General features: G+C 39.9%; 1 pseudogene; it reads right to left on the bottom strand.

Moving 5' to 3' along the window:
- Positions 1–6,600: 6,600 nt before the first annotated feature.
- Positions 6,601–7,790, bottom strand: LOC121146259 (annotated as a pseudogene).
- Between the last annotated feature and the right edge of the window lie 1,546 nt (positions 7,791–9,336).

Below are 9,336 nucleotides of genomic sequence, written 5' to 3' on the forward strand. Positions count from 1 at the left end.
TAACTATTGTTGAAGGACTAAATAATTGTAGAACTATGGGGGAAAACAGTGGTGGAAAGTTGGAGAAATCGCTGTGCCTACAGAACTCTACCATGAACTACAATAACAAAAAATGAATAAATAAAAATGGAAACTTAAAGGGAAGGGAAGAATTAAGAAGGGAAGGAAACTTTTGCAGGGAGGGAATTACAACACTTTAAGAAACGAATTTAAATATTTTCTTCTTTATACTGAAGAATTTCCAAGAGTGCTAATGCATTGAAAATGTCTCTCACACCCCAAAGCTCCTATGATGTCCCAGGGTGCTCTCAAGTTAGAAGGAATGACAGCAATCCCTCATTTTATTTGTGGGTACGGGCTCCCAGGTACCTACAGTCCAGAAGAGCTCTGAATTCCAGATAGACAGTGCTTCTGCCCCATCCGAGCATACGTATGATAATATTTAATCTACAAATTAGGTACAGTATGAGATTAACAGCAATAACTAATAATAAAATGAAAAATTATAGCAGAAAACGAAGTTATTTAAAACTTAGGAATTATTGATTTCTGCTGTTTTTTTCAGTTAATATTTTGTGACCATAATTTATAAGCAGGTTACTGAAACCAGAGAAAGTAAAAGTACGGAGAAGGAGAAGGACTGTTTGTGCATTAGCTGCTGCAAACTCAAGGTACTTAGAAGCTTGAATCTGAATCAACCCATTTGAAGATATGACAAAGAAGATTCTGACAATACAATTAGGCAGAGAGGTGAGAAGCAGGCAGAAAAAAAAGGGCAAGCAGACGATTGCTGACTTAACTCTCCACTCCCATAGACCAGGCCAGCCCAGGTGATCATGGCCCTTCAGATGTATCACTTAATACCAAACCTGTGCTCACAAAACTCACCCCTGTTGTACTGTTCCAGAATTTCATGCATTTCTTCTTTTTATTATTATGTAATTTCTGCTGAACGCACTTAGTTCATTCTTGTCTTTAAACAAGCTCCAGATTGTCCTACTCATGAAGGTAAACAATACCCAAAAAGTTACTAACACTTAAACCTCAGTGCTCAGTGCTTACCAGAAATATTTTCTAAGTACCTAGAATAATTTGGTACACTACGTGTGTCCTTAAAGAAATTTTCTGGGAGTTTAGTTCAAGAATGTCCTCTTTGGCATAAGTGCCAGATCTAAAGGTGTGAGGTGTGAAAAATTTATTCGTAACTGGAACATTTCTTTTTATTAAAGATACATTTCTTTATTATTGGGAAGTTAGAGAACAAGGTCTTCCATCTGCTGGTTCACTTCCTGACTGGAGCTGAGCTGATCCGGGCCCTTAATTGGAACATTTGAAGACAAATAGTTAAGTTTGGTCTGAATTTAGAATAAGTGCAAAGCGTAGCTTAAAAGTTTGAGATGCTGGACTTCCTATTTACCATAAAGTAACTTGTTAGGACACAATAGAGTAACTTTAATGTGACAGGCACATTAGGTTAGCGAGCAAGCACACACTGAAATTAGAAATCACAATTGCTCCATAAATCTACTGTCAAGTACCTGGCATACCTAAACCTCATGAAAAACATTTTTAGTAAAGGAAGGTGGGGGATGAGGCCACAATGCTGTGATTTCTGGAAGTTTCTTCATTCAGTTTCCTTCAGGAAATCCCCTTTACTAGAGGTTCAATGCTCAGAAGAATCTGCCTTGGGTGTTAGTTCTGTAGTCCCAAAGCACAGCACAGGGTCCCAGGCCAGATCCTGGGCACAGGCTCATGTGCAATAATGGGTTTTGGAAGATCAGAGAGATCCTGAGTTTGAGGTCTGCTGACAGCTGCTGGGTGTAGAGAACTGACCTACCAATTTTGAAGGCTTTCTCTAATGGGATTGTGTAAGAGTTTGTGCCCTGTGGTTTTGAAATAGAATCCATCGTGCTAGGATTAGGTCGGAGTGGGATCTGTGTCTATGAGAGAAGTGATAGTAGCTGAGACGCCATGTCTCACAACTTGTTTCTGTGCATGTTCTGGGTCAGCCATCAGCGCTTTTTATCCCTGTGTGGCTGGACACTTACGCACTCAATATAATAAGTAGAAATTGGAAACTGAATGTGCTTTTCAGATTGGAGCGGGTAAGAGGGCGGAGACGGTGTAGTGAAGAGTCCAGAAGAGGAGCACAAAAGTGCCTACCAGGGAGGGAGCCATCTCAGGCAGCCACCTGTGGAGGCAGTTGAAGGATCCTGAATGATGCGAATGGGGACCTGTCATCATCTCCTGGCCTGCCCCTGAATGTCTATTCTTTTGGCTGCTAAAACCTATTGTAATGATCAGAAGAGAATGACAGAGATGGGTTCTTGTGAGTGGGACATTTAATCCAGAAGACATTTAGAGAACTCTTTAGGAAACTGTAAAATGAGGAAGGCCTGGGATCTATTGTTTCCAAATCCCATTACTTCAGACATTGCAAGTGTGGTTATGAAATAACAAAACAAAGGGCAGGCCTGGCTTTCTGAGCAGAAGTACTCTGCCTTCTGAAAAGCTCTTTACAAAATCTAATTTGATTCTTCCTACATGTACCCTGTGTTCTTTTGATTTCTTCAAAACCAATTTCAGAGGTAAACAGTTAAGTGTCAAATGCACTAAATTCAACAAATGCAGTATAATTGCATAATTCTTCACTATTTTCCAATTATTCTGTTCCTTATGATTCAGATTATTGAAGGAACTCATTTACTTATGACATTAACTTGTTGATCTAAATCCTAGGCAACTTAGTTTCCAAGAAAATTGGCATTTATAATCTTTGAATGTGATATTGCACAGATAAGACTAAGGTTTGCCACTATTATATTTTAAGCACATGGGCTTATTTCAATTTCCTTTTTGTTCTCATTATTCCTTGGGTTATTTTATTCCAGCAAATCTCAAACTCTTGTCTATTGTCTGGTGAAGTTCTTTGCATATTTAAGTATTTCCTATGGAAATACCATGGAAATTCCTAGTTGCGTTTGGAAATTCCCGAGATGATGAAATCTATAGATTTTAGGCCTTGTTTGATATTAGTGTGAATGTGAAGGTCAGTTAATACATTTACATTTATTCAGTGCAGACACAAGTAAAATTATATCCAATTATAGATAGATAGATAGATATAAGTAGTTTACATTTCTAAGATTAAAAAATAATTATTGGGAAGGCATTGTTGGTGTAGTGGGTTAAGTTGCTGCTTGGGACCCCTGCACTGACTTTTTTTTTAAAGATTTATTTTATTTTTATCAGAAAGGCGGATATACAGAGAGGAGAGACAGAGAGAAAGATCTTCCATCCGATGATTCACTCCCCAAGCAGCTGCAACGGCTGGAGCTGAGCCAATCCGAAGCCAGGAGCCTCTTCCGGGTCTCCCAAGCGGGTGCAGGGTCCCAAAGCTTTGGGCCATCCTCAACTGCTTTCCCAGGCCACAGGCAGGGAGCTGGAAGGGAAGCGGGGCTGCCGGGATTAGAACAGGGCGCCCATATGGGATCCCGGGCGTGCAAGGCGAGGACCTTAACCACTGCGCCATCGTGCCAGGCCCTGCACTGACTTTTAGAGTGTTTACTCAAGTCCTAGCTACTCAACTTTGCCTTTTACATTAGGGAAGTAGCACATGATGTCTGGGTACTTTGGTTCCTGCCATCCATGCTAACTCAGAGTCCTGATTTTGACTGGACAGTTGCTGGCATTTGAGGAGAGAAATCGTGGAGGACTTTTCTTTTCCTCTCTGTCTGACTCTCTGTCCCTCTTGCTCATTATGTTGATCTCTTTGCTATTCTTCAAAGATTGCTTATTTCAAATAAACAATCTTTCCTTTTTGGAAAGGAAAATACTTGTTAAAATTTGGTGAATTTCACAATTAATACAAAGGATGATGATAATATCCCATTTTATGTTTCAAGGGGTGAAATAAACCCAATGTTTGCATTTTTTCTTGAAAACTTACAATGACTTGTTGAGATGAGTGTTGCAGACAACGAAACTGATTTAGAAGTTCAGGAATTTACCTTAGTCACATAGCTACTACAGATCAGATTCAAGGCTGGAATCCAGATCTGATATCAATGCCTGTATCCCAGGAAGGTTTCCCTAGACAGATGTAGATTAATAATCATAAAAACGAAGATATATTTTTCCTTGGGATCCGTTAAATTTTTTTATTGTTTCCAAAATGTTCTTATTTCCAACTTTAAAGAAGTCACCCCTATTAATGACCAGATGTTAGGTTGACAGATGGTGCAAATACTTGATACCTGTATCCTTTGCAATTAGTTCCTAATTTGTTGCTTGCAACATATCTGAATTTGAATCTGTGCCGTGAAAACATGGTAAGGCACTAGCACTGTACTTTTTACCATAGAATCATTTCATTCTAATTCCAAAGACACCTGGATGCTGGCTGTTTCTCTTTCAGCTTGACTTCTTCCTGGCTGATTTTACATGGAGGGTCAGGAATTTGCTATTTCTTTTGGAGATGAAATCTATTTCAAAGTCCCTCTGACACTGATTGTTTCTTCAATGAACAATGCCCCCCTGAACATTTATGGAAAATACACTATCCAGTAGATGAAAGAAATATGTGTCCACCTACCCTCATATTACTCTGCCTTCTAAAATAAATAAATCTTTCAGAAAAAGTTTAGTTTTCATTTAACTTGGTTTCTCAGCACCACTTAGATTCTAAACGGTCTTGTTGATGATAAATCAAAGCACTAGTTAATTAAAAGGCTTCAGATTATATATTTACATTTCCCAATTTTAGTCCAGAAATAGAATTTCATACTTATATTCTTAAGAATAAACTTATTTTAGCAGATGTTTAGTGTACAACATGGTTACTTTTATGTTTTCTTTGCTGCTTTGTTCTGTGAATTTGTAGATATCTCATTTTGTTTTCAACTCTCTCACCAGGACTTTTTCTCATACTATTGAATCAAATAATTTTTGAAGAAAGTCAGGCTCTGACTCTGACTTTTCATTTTAGTTTATATTATGGTCTTGCAATGAAATATATTTAAAAGCAAAACTAGTCTGGAAAGGAAAATCCACTGGGGAGTATATTAGAATTGAATCTCATGTTCTTTGCCACTTCCCCAAGGCCTGTTTTCACCCTACACTGTTTTTACAAGAAAGGAGCTGATTTCATAGAGCCTTTGTTGCTATGGAGATAATAGGGCAATACTAGTTGGAAAGTTAATAGTGGTTTTTTTTTTTTTTAATTATCTTCTAGAATGTGTAGCATATGTGGAAGCAATAGCAAAGTGATTAGTAAAAAGTAAGGTCAGTGATCCCAGCTGCGGAGGCATTGTCTGCTCTCAAAAAATTGAATGGTCAAGGTCCTTTGTCAGCCATCTCTCTGAACAGTAATACCCAAGGGGCCAGCTTTTCACCTGTTTCAGGGCCTGCAGTCCTTAAAAAGATGACAAAGAATAACAGTTACCAATGGCATGAAGCACATTTTGGAAGAAAGAGAGGAAGGAACAAGCAAAAATGCTAGGATTCTCAGTGATGTATAAATTTAAGTGGGCCCTGTTAAAAGGAAGACATAGTGGTGGGGATTACAGAGAGGACTAATGGGGAGAAAGACATGAAGACATGGTTAAAACTTGCTGTCAACCTTGTGATAGAGCAGCCTATGTGATTGCAAATTAAAGAAACAAACTTTTAAAGATAGATATATACTCATACGTCTCTCTAGCTCTAGGATTATTTGAGCACTAACAAAAGATGGCAGATTAGCAAGTAAATTGCTAGTGTGGTTTAACTTGGAAATAGTGTGTGGGTGGAAACAAAGCAGGAGAGATCAAGGGAAACGAGGGAAAAAGATGAAGCTTCTGTGTGACCAGTTAGGAATGTCTCTGGAGATTTCTGTTCCCCTTTGGGTTTTTGAGGGTCTCACTTTGTATAGACTATGCTCTGGGAATGCCTAGTGAAGGGCTCAGCTAGATCAGGAAGCAAAGAGTAGGGTGTTTGCCATTTCCCTAATATGCAGAACTATGTCCTTTCTTGCTTTTTCTTTTAAATGGGGGGCAGGGATGCTATGGAGCATGGAAAGGAGATTGGTGGTAGTGTGCAAAGATAACAGTGCCAGCATAACATATGAGTGTAAAAAATTCATTGAATGGTTGAAGAGTCTAGAACAGCCCTTGGATTTAAAATATACTGCTTATAAAGGCCTAAAATTTAATCCATGGAGTAGGCATTTGGCTTGGTGGTTAAGACATCTGTCTATGTTACACATCTGACTGCTCGGGTTCAGTCCTTAACTCTGGCTTCCTGTATGTGCACGCTCCAGGAGGTACTAAGTGAGTGCTCAAGTAATTGGCTTTCTGCCAACCACAAAGAAGCCCTGGATTGTTTCTTGCTGATTACTTTTTTTTTTTTTTTCAGAGACAAACCAGTAACTATTTAACGGGGGAGCTGGAAAAGCACAGATTCAGCTGTGTCAACGAATCCCTGCCAGACATCCCCAGAATTGCATCTGGTTGTACAGTTAGCACAATAAAACAATAGCTGATATGTACTGAGGGTTTGCCATGGCCATTCCATAAAATGTGATCTCACGGTGAGAACTGCGATCTTTAGTAGTATCTAGGCTCAGAAAAGACCCAACTTCAAAGATTCAGACTTGTATAGACTGAGTACTCCATTTCCAGAAGTTCAAAAACCTCCTTTTTTTTTTTTAAGATTTATTTTATTATTTTTTCATTGGAAAGGCGGATATACAGAGAGGAGAGACAGAGAGGAAGATCTTCCGTCCGATGATTCACTCCCCAAGTGAGCGCAACGGGCCGATACTATGCCGATCCGAAGCCAGGAGCCTCTTTCGGGTCTCCCACGCGGGTGCAGGTTCCCAAAGCTTTGGGCCGTCCTCGACTGCTTTCCCGGGCCACAGGCAGGGAGCTGGAAGGGAAGCGGGGCTGCCGGGATTAGAACCGGCGCCCATATGGGATCCCGTGCGTGCAAGGCGAGGACCTTTAACCACTTGCGCCACCGCGCCGGGCCCCAAAAACCTTTTTTTTTTTTTTCTAATCTTGGGTATGTCTATCATTCTCCTCAGCTTCAGCTCTCTTCAGTTCCAGTCAAAAACCAGGAACTTTAAGGGGTTTAACTTAAGTCCACCTTCATTAACGTGTTCTTTAATTCTTCCTGGAGTCCTGACATCACACGCTTCTCCAGCAACTTGATTTGTTCCTGGACCTTTATGTGTTTTGCAAATAATTTCATAACTTTGCTGTCTCCTTTAAATGCTGTCATTGACCTAATGAGCTCCACGGTGCAGATGGTAGAGCTTCAGATGATCAGCTTTAGGATGGATTTATTCTCACGGTGGTTTTTCCGAAGTTTTACCCACTTAGGACAAGTTTCTTTTAGGTATGATGAAAGACTGTGAGTCAAATAATTGGCCTTGAGGAAACAAGAATCTGGTAGGTTCAGTTCTTCTAATCAATCACCGAGCTACTGCTGCTGTAATAGTCCTTCATCAGCTTCTGTAGATTTTCAGGTGTGCCTGGCTTGGGCTCTGATTTTGCAAAAATATCAGTGATTTTCTTCTTTCTCCTCTTCTTAGTCTTGGTGCCACCCTCTTTTGTTGTCTTTGGCTGAATTAACAAACATTCTTTAGGCTGTTTGGTTTTCTCTGACTGGGCAGGGGCTGGAGCTGTCTCCTGCTGCATCACTTCTGTGTCCCCACCTGCTTCAACATTTGGTGCATCCTTTCCAGAATGAGAACTCCCTTTCCATAACAAAAATGTCCCACTCCCATGGATAGCTCCAAGTTTTCCCATCCATTAATCCTGAGAAGGAATAACTTCAAAGCCTTGGACTGATGGCTGCTCTTGCCAGCTGGTTCTCCCACCACTCGTCCCCAAGGTCATCTGCCATCCCTTCTCGCAGTTCCAGGCCCGGGAGAGAGCAGCCGAAGACCAGCAACCACGTTGCACACCGAGCCTCCTACACACACCCTCCTGCTTCTAACTTTGACCTGGCCCAACCCCAGTCTTTGAAAGCACTTGTGGAATGAGCCAGCAAAAGGAAAGTTTCCCTCTGTAAGTCTTCGTCTCTCTCTCTTTGTTATTTTTCTCTTTCTGCTTCTCAAGTAAATAAATTAGCAGTAATCTTTCTACATTTTACTTGTTGAACATTATGGTTAGTGTTGCATTAATCCTGCAAATAAAAAGTCAACTGAAATTAAATTGTTGCAGAAATTAAACAATAAAAGAGGAAAAGAATGAAGGAATGAGATTGGGAGAAGGTGGGAAGGAAGAAAATGTGGTTATCGTCTTAGACTTGCATCTATGAAACACATGAAATATGTTTTGTTTATAGTATAAAAATTTAAAAACTAATAATTTTGCCTACAGTTGAGTGGGGGTGATGAGTACATTTCAACCCATGGATACTTCTGTGTCTTTGCTGTTATTTACTGTGTCATAATAATTATTTGCCGCTGTCAAAAAATTATCTCAAAACTTGGTGATGTTGGATAATACCAAACATTTCTGTATGTCAGAAATTTAGGACTTCAGGTTGGGGGTTTCTTATGTTGTGAAGTCAGACAGTGGTTTGGAAAAGGAGGGTCTGGAGCAGCTGGGGCCAACTGGGCATCTCTGCACACACATGTAAACACATACACATATGTATATGTTCTCAAGGTTAACCTAGTCTTTTCAGCAAGGTGATTCCAGGGTAATTAAACTCCTTATCTGGTGGTGGCTGAGAATGTCTAGGACATGCATCTCAGCTATGAGAACAAACATTCCTGCTAATTAAGCAGAAGCAGCATCATTTTTATGGCCTAACCTTGGAGGACCAGTAAGGTTTCTTCAGCTCACATTCAGTTGGCTGCTTATGGTCACAATTTGTCCAGACTCACAGGGAGGGAAATTAGATTCCATTCTTGTTCGAGTAGCAACATGGTTCTAGGATGTGTGTAGGATGGGAGATGTACTTATGGATATTTTATAGAAGGATAATCTGCTACATTTTACTGCGATAGTTTTAAAGGCCATTGACATACAACAATGCTATAATGTATCTGATCACTGATCAGACTCATATACCACATGCCTGCCCTGCCTGCATGATACACCGTCTTTTCTCTAGAATTTTTGAAAAATGAAAATGTCCTTTCTAATAATGCCTGTATCACTTAAGTGATATGAAATGAAAACACCTAGAATTTGGCAACATAGAATGGACCATAGGGAGACAGCTTACAGAAGCAGGCAGAAAATTTTTTGGGAAAAACTGAAGAAGAAAGACCAGCTCTGAAAAGTATTATAGGGGCCTTCAGTGGAAAAGATCACAAAATAGACAAAATATTGACAAATG

Source organism: Ochotona curzoniae, unplaced genomic scaffold (genome assembly GCF_017591425.1).
Source record: "Ochotona curzoniae isolate NIBS_2020 unplaced genomic scaffold, NIBS_Ocur_1.0 scaffold_3890, whole genome shotgun sequence".
Taxonomy (NCBI): Eukaryota; Metazoa; Chordata; class Mammalia; order Lagomorpha; family Ochotonidae; genus Ochotona; species Ochotona curzoniae.